The sequence below is a fragment of the Scyliorhinus torazame genome, chromosome 20 (assembly GCF_047496885.1).
Source record: "Scyliorhinus torazame isolate Kashiwa2021f chromosome 20, sScyTor2.1, whole genome shotgun sequence".
Lineage (NCBI taxonomy): Eukaryota > Metazoa > Chordata > Chondrichthyes > Carcharhiniformes > Scyliorhinidae > Scyliorhinus > Scyliorhinus torazame.
This window is the reverse complement of record NC_092726.1, coordinates 24,779,768-24,800,809: the sequence shown is the minus strand read 5'-3', so window position 1 is coordinate 24,800,809 and position 21,042 is coordinate 24,779,768. Positions and strand designations below refer to the sequence as shown.

Here is a 21,042-nt window from a genome sequence, read left to right as displayed (position 1 = left end):
CCCCCGCGGGGAGGGAAGCCACGCCCTCCAGCAGGTGACCGCGGGCGGCCAATCGGAACCGGCGTTACAGTGCAGCGCCCAGAGATTTTTGTAAGGCGGAATGGCGGCGCGTCTGAGGGCCGGGTGCCGGCTTTGAGCGGGGGGAGGAGAGGGAGCACGGACCGTCCCGCCCCCCCCAACCCCGGAGAGGGAGGTGAGCCTCTCCGGCTATTATTAATCGCGTCGTTGTCGTCGAAGCGGCCGCACGCGCGCGGGGCTTTTCTTTTTCGTCCCTTCAACGAACGGTCGCTGGGCGGGGCCGACGCGCCTGACCGACAGCTGGGACGGCCAATCGGATCGCGGCGTCGCGGCGCACACCCCGCCTACTCCCGGGGCCGGGCCAATGGAGGTTGGCATGGGGGGCGGGATCTTGTCCGCCTGTCAATCAGGGTCCGGTCCTCCCCTCCCCCACCCCTTGACTCCAGTTGCCCTGAAGCTTTGATCTCCATCCCTGAAACCCATTGGGCTTTTTTAATGTCAAATATAAATTTAGAGTACCCAATTCATTTTTTTCCAATTAAGGGGCAATTTAGCGTGGCCAATCCACCTACCCTGCACATGTTTTTGGGTTGTGGGGGTGAGACCTACACAGGCACGGGGGCGGGGGCGGGGGGGGGGGGGGGGGGGGGAGAGAGAATGGGCAAACTCGACTCCCATTGAGATTTTTTTCTTTCAAATATAAATTTAGAGTACCCAATTCTCTTTTTTTTTCCAAATTGAGGGTGCGATTTAGCCTGGCCACGCATGCGGGTGGAGGGAGAATGTGCAAACTCCGCACCCATTGAACTTTTCGTTATTAATCCGTTCTGGATCCCGGGGGCTAATAGAGCATTTAGCTACTCCCCACAAGCGTATACGGGAGACGGCAGAACAGCATTCAACACTTCCCCACTCCCCGCTAAAATGTTACGTTACAGATTAAGTAGAATAGAATCACTACAGTGCAGAAGGAAGCCAGTCGAGTCTGCACCGACCCTCTGAAAGGATACCCTTACCTAGAGTTAGGCCTCTACCCTTGACCCAGTAACCCCACCAAACCTTTGGACACTAAGGGGCAATTGATAAAAGCAAATTACTGCGGATGCTGGAAGCTGAAGCCAAAGAGAAAATGCTGGAAAATCTCAGCAGGTCTGGCAGCATCTGTCGGGAGAGAAATGAGCTAACATTTCGAGTCCAGGTGACCCTCTGAAAGAGTACCCTACCCAGGCTCACTCCCCACCCTTTCCCCACAACCCCACCCAAATGACACAACCCTGGACAATAAGGGGCAATTTAGCGTGGCCAATCCACCTAACCTGCGCATCTTTGGGCTGTGGGAGGAAACCGGAGCCCCCGGAGGAAACCCACGCAGACACGGGAAGGAAGCGCAAATTCCACACTGGCGGTCACCCGAGTGCGGAATCGAACCCGGGTCCCTGGAGCTGTGAGGCAGCAGTGTTAACCGATGTGCCACCGTGCCCGCCATATGAAGGTGGCTTTGCATTTTTCCTCTCTATCTCTCCTCACATTTACCTCGGTGACTCTGGACAAGCTCGCTGTGCGCAAATTGGCTCCCATACTCCCTATGCCTGACCATGAAGGACTGCCCTTCGGAAGTTCCTCTGGAGTGTCAAAGGGTGGGTGGGTGGGGTGCTTGTGAGGTGAAAGGCATTATACAAACACAGCTTTGACCCCTAAGTGTCGTCCAGACTCAAAACATGAGCTCCATTCTCTCTCCACAGATGCTGTCAGACCTGCTTAGGTTGTCCCAGCCTTTTCTGTTTTTGATTTAAATGCTGTACAATATTGAAGAACGTTTTTTTAGAGTGTAGTCATTGGGTGTAAAGCTTTTTGGGAAGCACTAAAGAACAGTACAGCACAGGAACAGGCCCTTCGGCCCTCCAAGCCTGCACCAACCATGCTGCCCCTCGAACGTAAATCCTTTTACACTTCCCAGGTCCGTATCCCTTCCCATCCTATTCATGTATTTATCGAGATGCCCCTTAAACTATCGTACCTACTTCCACGACCTCCCCCGGCAACGAGTTCTAGGCACCCAATACCCTATGTATAAAAAAACTTCCCTCGCACATCTCTAAACTTTGCCCCTCTCGCCTTCAACCTGTGTCCCCTAGTAATTGACCTTCCACCCTGGGAAACAGCTTCTGTCCATCCACTCTGTCCATGCCCCTCATCATTTTGAAGATCATGAAAGCACTATATAAATGTAAGTTCTCGAATGGAGAACTCCATTTTTATTGCAAGCCTAGGCATTGGAATGACAAACTTCAGCCACATACCATGTTAAGGAACAAAATAAGGTATTTGGTCACAGCAGAAACCAAACTTTAACCATTAGAACATTTTCAACACCAGTAATTCTCCCTCAGTCTGGTTCACTAGCGAGTATTCTGTTTTACAAGCACTCTGATTGTCAGTAATGCAGTGTAATGGGGATGTACGGACATATACATTAAACCTTTAGAGTTTCAGTGTCATTACAGGGAGTCAAATAGCAAAAATGGGTATCATTTGACTCGGGGATGGAGTTTAAAAACAGGGAGGTTATGTTACAGCTGTATAGGGTGCTGGTGAGGTCACACCTGGAGTACTGTGTACAAAGAAAATTAAAGCACAGGAACAGGCCGTTTGGCCCTCCAAGCCTGCACAGACCATGCTGCCCGTCTGAAAAACCCTTCCGGGTACCATATCCCACTATTCCCATCCTATTCATGTATTTGTCAAGACGCTCCTTAAAAGGCACGATTGCATCCATTACCACCCCCGGCAGTGAGTTCCAGGCTCCCACTACCCTCTGAGTAAAAAAACTTCCCTCGTACATCTCCTCTAAACCTTGCCCCTCGCACCTAAACCTATGGCCCCTAGGTGACTCTTCCACCTGGGAAAAACCTTCTGACTATCCACCCTGTCCGTGCGCCTCATAATCTTGCAGACTTCTATCAGGAGTTTTGGCCTCCTTACTTGAAAAAGGATGTACTGGCACTGGAGGGAGGGCAGAGGAGATTCACGAGGCTGATTCCGGGGTTGAGAGGATTGACTTTTTTTTTTAAATAAATATTTTATTGAAAATTTTTGGTCAACCAACACAGTACATTGTGCATCCTTTACACAATATTATAACAACACAAATAACAATGACCTATTTTATAAACAAAAAATGAATAAATAATAAATAACAAAAATGAAAACTAACCCTAATTGGCAACTGCCTTATCACAAGTAACACTCTCCAAAAATATAATTTAACAGTCCAATATATAATTATCTGTCGCAACGACCTATACATATTATACAGTATATATTAACAACCCTGAGAGTCCTTCTGGTTCCTCCCCCCCCCCCCCCCCCCCCCCCCCCCCCCGCGATCCTGGGCTGCTGCTGCTGCCTTCTTTTTTCCATTCCATCTATCTTTCTGCGAGGTATTCGACGAATGGTTGCCACCGCCTGGTGAACCCTTGAGCCGACCCCCTTAGAACGAACTTAATCCGCTCTAGCTTTATAAACCCTGCCATGTCATTTATCCAGGTCTCCACCCCCGGGGGCTTGGCTTCTTTCCACATTAACAATATCCTGCGCCGGGCTACTAGGGACGCAAAGGCCAAAACATCGGCCTCTCTCGCCTCCTGCACTCCCGGCTCTTGTGCAACCCCAAATATAGCTAACCCCCAGCTTGGTTCGACCCGGACCCCCACTACTTTTGAAAGCACCTTTGTCACCCCCATCCAAAACCCCTGTAGTGCCGGACATGACCAAAACATATGGGTATGATTCGCTGGGCTTCTCGAGCACCTCGCACACCTATCCTCCACCCCAAAAAATTTACTGAGCCGTGCTCCAGTCATATGCGCCCTGTGTAATACCTTAAACTGAATCAGGCTTAGCCTGGCACACGAGGACGACGAGTTTACCCTGCTTAGGGCATCTGCCCACAGCCCCTCCTCGATCTCCTCCCCCAGCTCTTCTTCCCATTTCCCTTTTAGTTCATCTACCATAGTCTCCCCTTCGTCCCTCATTTCCCTATATATATCTGACACCTTACCATCCCCCACCCATGTCTTTGAGATCACTCTGTCCTGCACCTCTTGTGTCGGGAGCTGCGGGAATTCCCTCACCTGTTGCCTCGCAAAAGCCCTCAGTTGCATATACCTGAATGCATTCCCTTGGGGCAACCCATATTTCTCGGTCAGCGCTCCCAGACTCGCGAACTTCCCATCCACAAACAGATCTTTCAGTTGCGTTATTCCTGCTCTGTGCCACATTCCATATCCCCCATCCATTCCCCCCGGGGCAAACCTATGGTTGTTTCTTATCGGGGACCCCCCCAAGGCTCCAGTCTTTCCCCTATGCCGTCTCCACTGTCCCCAAATCTTCAGTGTAGCCACCACCACCGGGCTTGTGGTGTAGTTCCTCGGTGAGAACGGCAATGGGGCTGTCACCATAGCCTGTAGGCTAGTCCCCCTACAGGACGCCCTCTCTAATCCCTTCCACGCCGCTCCCTCCTCCTCTCCCATCCACTTACTCACCATTGAAATATTAGCGGCCCAATAATACTCACTTAGGCTCGGTAGTGCCAGCCCCCCCCTATCCCTGCTACGCTGTAAGAATCCCTTCCTCACTCTCGGGGTCTTCCCGGCCCACACAAAACCCATGATGCTCTTTTCAATCCTTTTTAAAAAAGCCTTCGTGATCACCACCGGGAGGCACTGAAACACAAAGAGGAATCTCGGGAGGACCACCATCTTAACCGCCTGCACCCTCCCTGCCAGTGACAGGGATACCATATCCCATCTCTTGAAATCCTTCTCCATTTGTTCCACCAACCGCGTTAAATTTAACCTATTCAATGTGCCCCAATTCTTGGCTATCTGGATCCCCAGGTAACGAAAGTCCCTTGTTACCTTCCTCAACGGTAGGTCCTCTATTTCTCTACTCTGCTCCCCTGGATGCACCACAAACAACTCACTTTTCCCCATGTTCAATTTATACCCTGAAAAATCCCCAAACTCCCCAAGTATCCGCATTATTTCTGGCATCCCCTCCGCCGGGTCTGCCACATATAGTAACAAATCGTCCGCATACAAAGATACCCGGTGTTCTTCTCCTCCTCTAAGTATTCCCCTCCACTTCTTGGAACCCCTCAACGCTATCGCCAGGGGCTCAATCGCCAGTGCAAACAATAATGGGGACAGAGGGCATCCCTGCCTTGTCCCTCTATGGAGCCGAAAATATGCAGATCCCCGTCCATTCGTGACCATGCTCGCCATCGGGGCCCTATACAACAGCTGCACCCATCTAACATACCCCTCTCCAAAACCAAATCTCCTCAACACCTCCCACAAATAATCCCACTCCACTCTATCAAATGCTTTCTCGGCATCCATCGCCACTACTATCTCCGTTTCCCTCTCCGGTGGGGGCATCATCATTACCCCTAACAGCCTCCGTATATTCGTGTTCAGCTGTCTCCCCTTCACAAACCCAGTTTGGTCCTCGTGGACCACCCCCGGGACACATTCCTCTATTCTCATTGCCATTACCTTGGCCAGGATCTTGGCATCTACATTTAGGAGGGAAATAGGTCTATAGGACCCGCATTGTAGCGGGTCCTTTTCCTTCTTTAAGAGAAGCGATATCGTTGCTTCAGACATAGTCGGGGGCAGTTGTCCCCTTTCCTTTGCCTCATTAAAGGTCCTCGTCAATACCGGGGCGAGCAAGTCCACATATTTTCTATAGAATTCGACTGGGAATCCATCCGGTCCTGGGGCCTTTCCCGCCTGCATGCTCCTAATTCCTTTCACCACTTCTTCTACCTCGATCTGTGCTCCCAGTCCCACCCTTTCCTGCTCTTCCACCTTGGGAAATTCCAGCCGATCCAAGAAGCCCATCATTCTCTCCCTCCCATTGAGCTTCATATAATTTTTTATAAAATGTCTTGAACACTCCATTCACTCTCTCAGCTCCCCGCTCCATCTCTCCTTCCTCATCCCTCACTCCCCCTATTTCCCTCGCTGCTCCCCTTTTCCTCAATTGGTGTGCCAGCAACCTGCTCGCCTTCTCCCCATATTCGTACTGTACACCCTGTGCCTTCCTCCATTGTGCCTCTGCAGTGCCCGTAGTCAGCAAGTCAAATTCTACATGTAGCCTTTGCCTTTCCCTGTACAGTCCCTCCTCCGGTGCTTCCGCATATTGTCTGTCCACCCTCAAAAGTTCTTGCAGCAACCGCTCCCGTTCCTTACTCCCCTGCTTCCCTTTATGTGCCCTTATTGATATCAGCTCCCCTCTAACCACCGCCTTCAACGCCTCCCAGACCACTCCCACCTGGACCTCCCCATTATCATTGAGTTCCAAGTACTTTTCAATGCACCCCCTCACCCTTAGACACCCCCCTCATCTGCCATTAGTCCCATGTCCATTCTCCAGGGTGGGCGCCCTCCTGTTTCCTCCCCTATCTCCAAGTCCACCCAGTGTGGAGCGTGATCCGAAATGGCTATAGCCGTATACTCCGTTCCCCTCACCTTCGGGATCAACGCCCTTCCCAGCACAAAAAAGTCTATTCGCGAGTAGACTTTATGGACATAGGAGAAAAACGAGAACTCCTTACTCCTAGGTCTGCTAAATCTCCACAGGTCTACACCTCCCATCTGCTCCATAAAATCTTTAAGTACCTTGGCTGCTGCCGGCCTCCTTCCAGTCCTGGACTTCGACCTATCCAGCCCTGGTTCCAACACCGTATTAAAATCTCCCCCCATTATCAGCTTTCCCATCTCTAGGTCCGGAATGCGTCCTAGCATCCGCCTCATAAAATTGGCATCATCCCAGTTCGGGGCATATACGTTTACCAAAACCACCGTCTCCCCCTGTAGTTTGCCACTCACCATCACGTATCTGCCCCCGTTATCAGCCACTATAGTCTTTGCCTCGAACATTACCCGCTTCCCCACTAATATAGCCACCCCCCTGTTTTTCGCATCTAGCCCCGAATGAAACACCTGCCCCACCCATCCTTTGCGTAGCCTAACCTGGTCTATCAGTTTCAGGTGCGTTTCCTGTAACATAACCACATCTGCCTTAAGTTTCTTAAGGTGTGCGAGTACCCGTGCCCTCTTTATCGGCCCGTTCAGCCCTCTCACGTTCCACGTGATCAGCCGGGTTGGGGGGCTTCCTACCCCCCCCCCCCCTTGTCGATTAGCCATCCCCTTTTTCCAGCTCCTCACCCGGTTCCCACGCAGCTGTATCTCCCCCAGGCGGTGCCCCCCCGCCCATCCCCTCCCATACCAGCTCCCCCCTCTCCCCAGCAGCAGCAACCCAGTAATTCCCCCCTCCCCCCCCCCCCCCCGCTAGATCCCCCGCTAGCGTAATTACTCCCCCCATGTTGCTCCCAGAAGTCAGCAAACTCTGGCCGACCTCGGCTTCCCCCCGTGACCTCGGCTCGCACCGTGCGACGCCCCCTCCTTCCTGCTTCTCTATTCCCGCCATGATTATCATAGCGCGAGAACCAAGCCCGCGCTTCTCCCTTGGCCCCGCCTCCAATGGCCAACACCCCATCTCCACCTCCCCTCCTCCCCCCATCACCACCTGTGGAAGAGAGAAAAGTTACCACATCGCAGGATTAGTACATAAAACTCCTCTTTCCCCCCTTTTTAACCCCCCTCTTCGCCCCCCACATTCGCCCCACCACTTTGTTCAAACGTTCTTTTTAATAACCCGCTCATTCCAGTTTTTCTTCCACAATAAAAGTCCACGCTTCATCCGCCGTCTCAAAGTAGTGGTGCCTCCCTCGATATGTGACCCACAGTCTTGCCGGTTGCAGCATTCCAAATTTTATCTTCTTTTTATGAAGCACCGCCTTGGCCTGATTAAAGCTCGCCCTCCTTCTCGCCACCTCCGCACTCCAGTCTTGATAAACGCGGATCACCGCGTTCTCCCATTTACTGCTCCGAGTTTTCTTTGCCCATCTAAGGACCATTTCTCTATCCTTAAAACAGAGGAATCTCACCACTATGGCTCTGGGAATTTCTCCTGCTCTCGGTCCTCGCGCCATCACTCGGTATGCTCCCTCCACCTCCAACGGACCCGCCGGGGCCTCCGCTCCCATTAACGAGTGCAGCATCGTGCTCACATATGCCCCGACGTCCACTCCCTCCGCACCTTCAGGAAGACCAAGAATCCTCAGGTTGTTCCTCCTTGCGTTGGTCTCCAGTGCCTCCAACCTTTCCACACATCGTTTATGGTGTGCCTCGTGCATCTCCGTCTTCACCACCAGGCCCTGTATGTCGTCCTCATTCTCGGCTGCCTTTGCCTTCACGACCCGAAGCTTCCGCTCCTGGGTCTTTTGTTCCTCCTTTAGCCCTTCGATCGCCTGTAGTATCGGGGCCAACAGCTCTTTCTTCATTTCCTTTTTGAGCTCTTCCACACAACATTTCAAGAACTATTGTTGTTCAGGGCCCCATGTTAAACTGCCACCTTCCGACGCCATCTTGGTTTTTGTTTGCCTTCCTTGCCGCTGTTCTAAAGGATCCACTGCAATCCGGCCACTTTCTCCTCCTTTTTTCATCCGTATCCAGGGGGGATTCCCTTCTGGTTTACCGCACAGTGTTTTTAGCCGTCAAAATTGCCGTTGGGGCTCCTATCAAGAGCCCAAAAGTCCGTTTCACCGGGAGCTGCCGAAACGTGCGACTCAGCTGGTCATCGCCGCACCCGGAAGTCGAGAGGATTGACTTATGAGGAGAGATTGAGTGGAATGAGGGTGGGTACTGATAGAAACATATAACAATATGAAGGGAATAATTAAGATAGAAGCGGGGAGGTTGTTTCCACTGGCGGGTGAAAGCAGAACTAGGGGGCATAGCCTCAAAATAAGGGGAAGCAGTTTTAGGACTGAGTTGAGGAGGAACTTCTTCACCCAAGACTACAGAAAGGAGATAGATCACTTAGTGTACCAAAAACAACCTCTCTCTAAATGTCGGAAAGACCAAGGAACTGATCATCGACTTCAGGAAGCGTAGCACGACCCCCCCCCCCCCCCCCCCCCCCCCCCCCCCCCCCCCCGCATCAATGGCTCCGAAGTGGAGATGGTCGATAGCTTTAAGTTCCTGTGGGTCACCATCACCAACAGTCTGTCCTGGTCCACTCACGTTGATGCAACAGTCAAGAAAGCCCCACAACGTCTCTACTTCCGACGGAAGCTAAAGAAATTTGGCATGGCTGCATCGACTCTCACAAACGCCTACAGATGTGCCATAAAGAGCATCCTATCCGGCTGCATCACAGCTTGGTATGGCAACTGCTCGGCCCAAGATCGCAAGAAACTGCTGAGTGTGGTGAACTCAGCCCAACGCATCACGCAAGTTTGCCACCCGCACATTGATTCTGTCTACACCTCCCGCTGCCTCAGGAGGGCAGACAGCATTATCAGAGACCCCTCCCACCCAGGCATTGCCTTCTTCCCGACCCTTCCATCAGGCAGAAGATACAGAAGTCTGGAGACCCGCACATCCAGACATAGGAACAGCTTCTTCCCCACAGCTACTAGACTCCTCAACGACTCCCCCTCGGACTGATCTGTTCCCTGTAAGAACGCTATTCACGACGCCCTATGCTGCTCTTGCTCCTGTATTTGCTTTGTTTGGCCCCTTGTTCCGCACTGTAACCAATCACTGTTTGTCGATGGACCATTTGTCAATGTTCTCTGTCGATTATTCTTTTTTGGTCTACTATGTACGTACTGTGTACGTTACCCCGGCCGCAGAAAAATACTTTTCATTGTACCTCGGTACATGTGACAATAAATTAAATCAAATCTGTGGAATTCCCTGTGAAGCAGTTGAGGTTACCTCGCTGGTTGTTTTTAAGGCAAAGATATATTTTTGAACAGTGAAGGAATTAAGGATTACGCTGAGCGGGCGGGTAAGTGGAGCTGAGTCCATAAAAAGATCAGCCATGATCTTATTGAATGTCGGAGCAGGCTCGAGGGGCCGGATCGTCTACTCCTGCTCATAGTTCTTATGTTCTAGTTCTTACGACTAGGAAGAACTTGCATTTATATAGTACCATTTTAGGAACTCAGGATGCTCAAAAGGGGTTCCCAGCCAGCAAATGGTGATCAGCTCCATCAGACAAAAACTGACACTGTCGAATGGAGAAGGTATTGAAATAGATAATCAAATGCTATTCAGTCAGTGTTCCTGCACTGTTAACTAAACCTGGTTTATGAATCATTGCAAACCGAGCACAGCGTGCCCTCTGGTTGCCTCCAGAACACATTGTCACAGAAAATCTTCCTGAGCAGACTTTAAAAAAAAAAAAAATTTTATTAAAGCTTTCACAAAATATCAACAACAAAATGTAAAAGGAACCCAATAGAATTAAATACAAAACAAAACAACCCTGTGCCCCCTCCCCCCTATACATAAATAATATATTAACACCCGCCGAAACACATAGCAAATATATAAACCCCCTCAGATCCCCCAGTATAGACAAACAAAAATAAAATAGAACCCCCCTCCCCAACCCCCCGGGTTGCTGCTGCTGCTGACCATTGTCTACCGTTCTGCCAGGAAGTCCAAGAACGGTTGTCACCGCCTGAAGAACCCTTGCACCGATCCCCTTAAGGCAAATTTCACCCTCTCCAATTTAATAAACCCCGCCATATCGTTGATCCAGGATTCCACACCTCGCATCTTTCCACTGAAGAAGAATCCTTCGCCGGGCTACCAGGGACGCACTCCCGGCTCCTCTGCAACCCCAAATATTGCGAGCCCACAGCCCGGTTTGACCCTGGATCCTACCACCCTCGACACCGTCCTCGCTATGCCCTTCCAAAATTCCTCCAGCGCTGGGCATGCCCAGAACATATGGGTGTGGTTTGCTGGGCTCCCTGAGCACCTAACACACCTGTCCTCACCCCAAAAAAAAACGGCTCATCCTTGTCCCGGTCATGTGTGCCCTGTGCAGCACCTTAAACTGTATGAGGCTGAGCCTTGCGCACAAAGAGGAAGAGTTCACCCTCCCTAGGGCATCTGCCCACGTCCCCTCCTCGATCTCCTCCCCCAACTCCTCCTCCCACTTACCTTTCAGCACCTCCATCGAGGCCTCCTCCTCTTCCTGCATCACCTGGTATGTTGCTGGGATCTTCCCCTCTCCAACCCGAGCACCCTGTCCTGTACCGTGCGTGGCGGCAGCAGCGGGAATTCCACCACTTGCCGCCTGGCAAACGCCCTTACCTGTAGATACCTAGAGGTGTTTTCCGGGGGGAAGCCCGTACTTTTCCTCCAGCTCACCCAGGCTCGCGAACTTCCCATCCACAAACAGGTCCCCCAACCTTCTTATCCCTGCCCTGTGCCACCCCGAAAACCCTCCATCTATCCTCCCTGGGACAAACCGGTGGTTCCCCCGTATCGGGGTCCACACCGAGGCCCCCACTTCCCCCCTGCTCCTCCATTGCCCCCAAATTTTGAGGGCAGCCGCCACCACCGGACTCGTGGTATACCTCATTGGAGGCAGCGGCGCCATTGCCAGCGCCTCCAGACTCGTACCCTCACAAAACGCCGTCTCCAGCCTCTTCCATGCTGCCCCCTCCCCCTCCATCACCCACTTGCGCACCATCGCCACATTGGCGGCCCAGTAGTACCCACAGAGGTTGGGCAGCGCCAGCCCCTCCACCCCCCCCACCCCCCATCCCTACTCCGCTCCAGGAACACCCTTCTCACCCTGGGAGTCTCTTACGCCCACACAAACCCCGTTATGCTCCTGTTGACCCGCCTAAAGAAGGCATTCAGGATAAGAATGGGGAGGCACTGGAACAGGAACAAAAACCTTGGGAGCACCGTCATCTTGACTGACTGCACCCTACCCACCAGGGACAACGGCAACGCGTCCCACCTCTTAAACTCCTCCATTTGTTCCACCAGCCTCGTGAAATTAAGCCTATGCAGAGCCCCCCAGCTCTTGGCCACCTGGACTCCCAAATACCTGAAGCTCCTCTCCGCCCTTTTTAGTGGGTGCTCGCCAATCCCCCTCTCCTGGTCCCCTGGGTGAACCACGAACAACTCGCTCTTCCCCATGTTGACCTAGTACCCTGAGAAATCCCCGAATTCCCTGAGGATCATCATTACCTCCGGCATTCCCCCCACCGGGTCCGCCACATATAGCAGCAAGTCGTCCGTATAGAGCGACACCCTATGCTCCTCCCCACCCCGCACCAGCCCCCTCTAGTTCCTCGACTCTCTCAGTGCCATAGCCAAGGGTTCAATTGCCAGCGCGAAGAGCAGGGGGAACAAGGGACACCAAAAGTACTCAGACCTCCTCTTATTCATGGCCACACTCGCCATCGGGACCTCGTACAACAGCCTAACCCACCTGATGAACCCCTCCCCAAACCCGAACCTCTTCAGCACCTCCCACAAGTACCCCCACTCTCCCCTATCGAAGGCCTTCTCAGCGTCCATCGCCGCCACTATCTCCGCCTCCCCCTCCCTCACCGGCATCATAATAACGTTCAGGAGCCTCCGCACATTCGCGTTCAACTGCCTTTCCTTCACGAACCCCGTCTGGTCTTCATGGATGACCTGCGGCACACAATGCTCAATTCTCATGGCTAAGACCTTCGCCAGCACCTTGGCATCTACATTTAACAATGAAATTGGCCTGTAAGACCCACACTGCAGGGGATCCTTGTCCCGCTTCAGGATCAAGGAGATCAGTGCCCGGGACATCGTCGGGGGCAATGACCCCCCCCCCTCCCTTGCCTCATTGAAGGTCCTAACCAGCAACGGGCCCAACAGGTCCACATATTTTTTGTAATATACAACCGGGAAACCGTCCGGCCCCGGTGCCTTCCCCGTCTGCATGCTCCCTATCCCTTTGGCCAGCTCCTCCAACCCAATTGGGGCCCCTAATCCCGCCGCCAGTCCCTCCTCCACCTTCGGGAACTTCAGTTGGTCCAGAAAGCGGCCCACCCTCCCTCCTCCAGTGGGGGCTCGGACCGATACAGTTCCTTATAAAAGTCCCTGAAGACCCCATTGATGCCAACCCCACTCCGCACCACACTCCCACCACACTCCCCCCCCCCCCCCCCCCCCATCCTTAACTCCCCCAATCTCCCTAGCTGCATCCCGCTTCCGAAGCTGATGTGCCAGCATCCAACTTGCCTTTTCCCCATATTCATAAATCGCCCCCTGGGCCTTTCTCCACTGCGCGTCCGCATTCCTGGTGGTCGACAGGTCGAATTCGGCCTAGAGGTACGCCTCTCCCTCAGCAGTCCCTCCTCCGGCACCTCCGCATACCTGTCTACCTTCACCATCTCCCCCACCAGCCTCTCCCTCTGCTCTCTCCTCTCCCTCTGCTCTCTCCTCTCCTTGTGGGCCCTAATGGAAATCAGCTCTACCCTAACCACCGCCTTCAGTGCCTCCCAGACCATCCCCACTCGGACCTCCCCCTTATCATTGGCCTCCAGGTATCCCTCTATTCTTCTTCGGACCCGCTCGCTCACCTCCTCATCCGCCAACAGCCCCACCTCCAAGCGCCACAACGGGCGCTGGTCCCTCTCCTCCCACAGCTCCAGGTCTACCCAATGCGGGGCGTGATCCGAAATGGCTATCGCAGAGTACTCGGTATCCTCTACTCTCGCAATCAGCGCCCTGCTCATAACAAAAAAGTCGATCCAGGAATAGGCCTTATGAACATGTGAGAAGAATGGAAATTTCCTAGCCCCCGTCCTTGCGAATCCCCAAGGGTCCACCCCTCCCATCTGGTCCATAAACCCCCTCAGCACTTTAGCCGCCGCCGGCCTCCTACCCGTCCTAGACCTGGAACGATCCAGTGCCGGATCCAACATCGTGTTAAAGTCCCCCCCCCCCCATTATCAGGCCCCCCACTTCCAAGTCCGGGATCCGACCCAACATGCGCCGCATAAAACCCGCATTGTCCCAGTTCGGGGCGTACACGTTGACCAGCACCACCCTTTCCCCTTGCAGCTTACCACTTACCATTACGTACCTGCCGCCACTGACTCACAATGCTCGACGCCTCAAATGACACCCTCTTTCCCACCAAGATCGCCACCCCACGATTTTTGGCATCCAGCCCCGAATGAAACACCTGGCCTACCCACCTCTTCCTCAATCTTACCTGGTCTGCCACCTTCAGGTGTGTCTCCTGGAGTATGACCACATCCGCCTTCTGCCCCTTCAGGTGCGCGAACACCCGGGCCCGCTTAACCGGCCCTTTCAGCCCCCTTACGTTCCAGGTTATCAGCCGGATCAGGGGGCTACCCGCCCCCCTCCCCCACCGACTAGCCACGTGCCCGCACCCCACGCCTGGCCCGTTCCCCACGGCGGAAGACCCCCGTCACAACCCCCTCTACTCGCTCCAGCTCCCCCTTGACCATACCAGCAGCAACCCGGTTCCCCACCACCCCCCAGCTAGGACCCCTCCCAGCTGCATTGCTCCCCCCATTGCACTCCCGCAAGTCAGCTGACTCCTGCTGACCCCGGCCCCTCCCGCCTCTCCTTCGACTCCTCCCATTGTGGGACTTCCCCTCCCCCTGCATTACCCACCAGCAGATTCTCTGCCTCCCCCTTCCATCCCAAGCGTGGGAAAAAACCCGCCCTTCCCTGCCCCGGCCCCGCCCCCTCCAGCCTTCAGCGCGGGAAAAAGCCCGCGCTTTCCAACTGCTTGTGGAGCGCCTTGTGCGCCTCCACCTTTACCGCTAGGCCCAAGATCTCGTCCTCGTTATCTGAGATCTTTTGTCGGACCTTGCGGATCGCCACCCCCTGGGCCGTCTGGGTCTCCAGCAGCTTATCGATAGAAGCCTTCATCGGCTCCAGCAGGTCCGCTTTGAGCTCCCTGAAGCAGCGCTGGATAACCTCCTGCTGCTCCTGCACCCACTGCATCCACACTGCCTGGTCCCCGCCCGCAGCCATCTTGCTCTTCTTCCCTTGCACTTTCTTTGGCTTCACCACCACTTTTTTAGTCACCCCGCTCCTGGTCCAAGCCATACACTGTCAGGGGAATGTTGCAGTCTTCTTCCCACACCGGGAAATGTCGGAAAAATGCCGTTGGGGACCCTGAAAAGAGCCCAATAGTCCATTCCAAGCGGGAGCTGCCGAACGTGCGACTTAGCTCTGCATAGCCGCAACCGGAAGTCCTTCCTGAACAGACTTAAGCAACTCCCTAGCTTCCTATCTGACCTGCTTGTCTGCTTAGTAAACTGGGATGGTGTTGAGCTTCTTAGTGTTGTAGGAGCTGCACTCGTCCAGACAAGTGGAGAGTATTCCATCACACTCCTGACTTGAGATGGTGGGCAGGCTTTGGGGAGTCGGAAGGTGAACAACTCATCACAGAATTCAAAGCCTCTTACCTACTCTTTTAACCATAGTATGTTTCTGGCTGGTTCAGTTCTGTTTCTGGTCAGTGGTTACTCTCAGGATGTTATTAAGGAATTCAGTGATGATAAGGCAATTGAAAGTCGAGGGTCATCGACTGGCACTTGTGTGCCACAAATGTTACTTGCCACTTATTAGCCCAAGCTTGAGTATTGTCGAGGTCTCGCTGCATTTATAAATGGACTGCTTCAGTATCTAAGGAGTTGGGGATGGTGTTGAACACTCTGCAGTCATCAGCGAATATCCCCACTTCTGGCTTTGCGATGGGGAGGTCATTGATGAAGCAGCTGAAGATGGCTGGGCCTTGGAACTACTGCACCAATATACCAATATCCTGGAGCTGAGATGATTGCTTTCCAACAACCACAATTATACTTATCCAACCTCTGCATTTATACATTCTGCCATTTCACGGTTGCCACTTTTGGGTCTGTACACAACTCCCTCTCCAGTCAGAAATCCTTTTCTATTTCTTAATTTTACCCATAAGGTGAAATGCTCACAGAGATCTTGGAGGGCTGTAGAGTTGGTGGTGGCAAGGGTGGTCATGGTGATAGGGAGGGACAAAGTTCTGGATGGACTTGTACACCCTGGTAAGATCTTTTATAATGAGTGTAGGTGAACTGACAGAGATAGGGGATTAATGTTCGAAAATAAAAGTAGAAACTAGTAAGAGTGTTGTTGTGACTAGGAATGCTTCACCCCAGGAGTTGGGGTAGGTGTTAGAATATTTTTAAAGGGAGATCGATAAGTATTTAAAGAGAATGAATATAAAATAGTACAGGGAAAGGGTAGGGAAATGAGGTTAGAGTAACACTGGCATTGTGTTGTGATGAATGTAAAAAATTGCCATACAGGTATATGTTGTATTTTATATCTTTGTAGTAAGGTTTTTTTTAAAAGTCTGAGTTTGGATATATATTTGTTGCAGTGATATTCTTAAATAAAATAGGTTAAAGTATTCAGACTGTGTGACAGCTAAAGCTGCAATTAAGAAGTCATAAAAGGTGAGGTCATGATTGTTTTTTTTAAACTTTAAAGTACCCTATTTTTTTCCAATTATGGGGCAGTTTAGCGTGGCCAATCCACCTACCCTGCATATCTTTTGGTTGTGGGGTTAAGACCCACGCAGACATGGGGAGTATGTGCAAACTCCACACAGACAGTGACCCGGGATCGAACCCGGGTCCTCAGCGCCATGAGACAGCAGTGCTAACCACTGCGCCACCATGCCGCCTCATGATTGATTTTAGCCATTTACCTGTTCACCTATAGCGGGCTGGGGATTCCCTGGAGTGTAGACAATTTATGAGGGATTGTTTGTAGTCCTAGCTAAGCAGGTGATGGAACTTAGTGGGATACAGATGACAAAATTAATGGGAGGAGCCAGGTCTGTCTAGTTTTGCATTCTGCTAGAATTTTTTAAGTTTAATAGCAGCATTCCCAAATGCTAACGGGTTGAGCAGAGTCTTCTGACAGGACAGAAGGATTTTCAGGTTGCTCTTGAAAAGTTCTCTCTCCAAAAAATCTCTACGCAGATAAGCATGTCATCTGCCTGTTAACTTTATTTATAAGTCGCCTTTGAACTGAATTAGGGTTGCTCGGTGGAATATTTATCGTGAAGGTGTAAGACTTCAGTTAAAGTTTTCCCTTGTGTTTAAGAACTGTTTAACTGTCTGTGATTTGTAATTTTTTGTAGACTTCTGGTCAAAAATATGGAAAGAGCAAGCAGGACAAAAATCAAGAAGGTGGGTAGTCTTATTAAAATATTCCAGCGGAAGAATAATGTGTTGGCATAAATGTGCAGCGTAAATGATAACTATTGCAATAGACTCAATAGAGATTTTGAGTTTGTTCAATATTTTCTCTGGACGCTGGCAGCAGCACAAAGTGCAATATATTGTAGGAACTAAATACAGTTCTGTGCCTGCTAGATTTCAAATAATTGGAAGAAACATTACTCAATTGTTTATTTTCTCCAGAGCATCAAACTCGTATTTGCAATTTTATATTACCTTGGCTCGCTTACTATCCTTCTTGAATGTTGGTGAAAAGTGTTACCTTGCATTCAACAGGACAAATGCAAGAATGGCAAATTTCAAACCATCACAACAATTTACACTTGCCACGATGAGCCCAAAAGGAAAAGCTTCGGCAACGTGTCGCTTTTTAAATTCCCCAACGATCGCAACCATTTATGCCAAAGGGGAAAAGGATTGGTTGGTTGGCAAACCGACTGCCGTCTAACTGGCTGTGATCATTTGAAATTTGTTCTGATGAGTGCAAGGCAAGAATCTTCGGCGACCTGGCTCTTTTCAGCAAGATTTAATTCATTTGGCGTGACGGGTTGTTAAATAATTGCAAGTCACTTAGATTTGAATGACCTGGGGCAGCACGGCGGCGCAGTGGTTAGCACTGCTGCCTCACCGAGGACCTGGATTTGACCCCGGCCTCGGGTCACAGTCCTTGTGGAGTTTGCACATTCTTCCCGTATTTGTGTGGGTCTCACTCTCACAACCCAAAGACGTTCAGGGTAAGTAGATTGGCCACGCTAAATTGCCCCCGTAATTGGAAAAAGAGATTTGGGTACTCTAAATTTATTTTTTAAAAGATTTGAATGACTAAAGACTGGGCCAAATTGGTTGATTCTAAGGAGTGTAATAAAGGTGGAGAGATTTAGGAAGGCGATCATAGCACTTAGGGTCTCGGCTGCTGAAGGCACGACCACCAGTGAAATGGGGGAGACGCAAGAGGCTAAAATGAGGCAGCGCAATGGTCTCAGAGAGTTCCATACCTAGTGGAGGTAACAGCAATTGGAAAGGTACACTGTGTGCTTCACCGCTTTAGCCATTGACATCCTGCCAAACTTAACACTCGGAGGCAACCTCCCTCCAATTTTTGGGAAAAGGAAATTCGTGTTTTGCTGTTTCTTCACATAAAACTCCAGAACATCTTTAAAGGCATCCAATATATATATATGAAGGTCCCCGATGGCTTGTGTGACAGTCACTTTAGATTAACGTAAACTGCAATGGCATTTAACCATCCCGACTTTGGGACAGTGAGCAGCCATTCTTCTAGCATAGTTGTTCAAGTGTTTTCCTGCTTCCCCTTGTTAAATGTCATTACCATCCTAACAGGACTGTAGTCTGGTCCCACAACTCCCAATATCAAGCTTTTATTGAGAAGTGATTAATATTGTTTGAGATACATGTCATTCCTTTTTTTTTACTGAGGCGAGGTTGTCAGTGGCATCGAATTAAATCTTGCTGAAAAGAGACAGGTCATCAAAGTTTTGTGTCTTGCACTCATCAGACCAAATGCAAACATGCCAAATTTCTTGCACACTTTGTACTGGTGTGGTCAACCGAGGTGGGACTGGAAGTGCCGAGAGTTATCTTTATCTTGACCTCAAGCTGATAGCCACTTCCAAAATTAACCTCTTCAGATCCGGTCGCTGCCTCTTCATTGCGCTAATGGTCGTTAATGTCCATAACAGAATTGGGACACTCAGCCCATCGAGTCTGCTCCGCCATTCAATCATGGCTGATATCTTTCCCATCCCCATTCTCCTGCCTTCTCCTCATGACCCCTGATCCCTTATTGATCAAGAACCTATCTCTCTCTGTCTTAAAGACACTCCGTGATTTGGCCTCCACAGCCTTCTGCGGCAAAGAATTCCACAGATTCACCACCCACTGGCTGAAGAAATTCCTCCTCATCTCAGTTTTAAAGGATCGTCCCTTTAGTCTGCGATTGTGTCCTAACAAAGAACAAAGAAATGTACAGTACAGGAACAGGCCCTTCGGCCCTCCAAGCCCGTGCCGACCATGCTGCCCGACTACACTACAATCTTCTACACTTCCTGGGTCCGTATCCCTCTATTCCCATCCTATTCATGTATTTGTCAAGATGCCCCTTAAATGTCACTATCGTCCCTGCTTCCACCACCTCCTCCGGTAGGGAGTTCCAGGCACCCACTACCCTCTGTGTAAAAAACCTGCCTCGTACATCTACTCTAAACCTTGCCCCTCTCACCTTAAACCTATGCCCCCTAATAATTGACCCCTCTACCCTGGGGAAAAGCCTCTGACTATCCACTCTGTCTATGCCCCTCATAATTTTGTAGACCTCTATCTGGTCGCCCCTCAACCTCCGGTGTTCCAGTGAGAACAAACCAAGTTTATTCAACCGCTCCTCATAGCTAATGCGCTCCATACCAGGCAACATTCTGGTAAATCTCTTCTGCACCCTCTCTAAAGCCTCCACATCCTTCTGGTAGTGTGGCAACCAGAATTGAACACTATTCTCCAAGTGTGGCCTAACTAAGGTTCTATACAGCTGCAACATGACTTGCCAATTCTTATACTCAGTGCCCCGGCCAATGAAGGCAAGCATGCCGTATGCCTTCTTGACTACCTTCTCCACCTGTGTTGCCCCTTTCAGTGACCTGTGGACCTGTACTCCTAGATCTCTCTGACTTTCAATACTCTTGAGGGTTCTACCATTCACTGTATATTCCCTACCTGCATTAGACCTTCCAAAATGCATTACCTCACATTTGTCCGGATTAAACTCCATCTGCCATCTCTCCGCCCAAGTCTCCAAACAATCTAAATCCTGCTGTATCCTCTGACAGTCCTCATCGCTATCTGCAATTCCACCAACCTTTGTGTCGTCTGCAAACTTACTAATCAGACCAGTTACATTTTCATCCAAATCATTTATATATACTACAAACAGCAAAGGCCCCAGCACTGATCCCTGCAGAACACCACTGGTCACAGCCCTCCAATTAGAAAAGCACCCTTCCATTGCTACTCTCTGCCTTCTATGACCTAGCCAGTTCTGTACCCACCTTGCCAGCTCACCCCTGATCCCGTGTGACTTCACCTTTTGTACTAGTCTACCATGAGGGACCTTGTCAAAGGCCTTACTGAAGTCCATATAGACAACATCCACTGCCCTACCTGCATCAATCATCTTTGTGACCTCTTCGAAAAACTCTTATCAAGTTAGTGAGACACGACCTCCCCTTCACAAAACCATGCTGCCTCTCACTAATACGTCCATTTGCTTCCAAATGGGAGTAGATACTGTCTCGAAGAATTCTCTCCAGTAATTTCCCTACCACTGAAGTAAGGCTCACCGGCCTGTAGTTCCCGGGATTATCCTTGCTACCTTTCTTAAACAGAAGAACAACATTGGCTATTCTCCAGTCCTCCGGGACATCACCTGAAGACAGTGAGGATCCAAAGATTTCTGTCAAGGCCTCAGCAATTTCCTCTCCAGCCTCCTTCAGTATTCTGGGGTAGATCCCATCAGGCCCTGGGGACTTATCTACCTTAATATTTTTTAAGACGCCCAACACCTCGTCTTTTTGGATCTCAATGTGACCCAGGCTATCTACACACCCTTCTCCAGACTCAACATCTACCAATTCCTTCTCTTTGGTGAATACTGATGCAAAGTATTCATTTAGTACCTCGCCCATTTCCTCTGGCTCCACACATAGATTCCCTTGCCTATCCTTCAGTGGGCCAACCCTTTCCCTGGCTACCCTCTTGCTTTTTATGTACGTGTAAAAAGCCTTGGGATTTTCCTTAACCCTATTTGC

The 21,042-nt window shown here is 50.9% G+C and overlaps 1 protein-coding gene across 7 annotated transcripts in view; it reads left to right on the top strand.

Annotated features, from left to right (window-relative positions):
• Nucleotides 1–62: 62 nt before the first annotated feature.
• c20h2orf42 (chromosome 20 C2orf42 homolog) overlaps nt 63–21,042 on the top strand; it is a 47,351-nt gene continuing 26,371 nt past the window's right edge. For 5 of the 7 annotated variants that reach the window (XM_072485987.1, XM_072485992.1, XM_072485990.1 and 2 more), the window contains exons 1-2: nt 63–193; nt 17,125–17,173. The gene's annotated coding sequence lies outside the window, so the exon portion shown is untranslated. Of the gene's footprint in view, nt 194–8,628; nt 8,786–17,124; nt 17,174–21,042 lie in introns of those variants that run through there. The other 2 variants (XM_072485989.1, XM_072485988.1) reach the window with 1 other exon arrangement.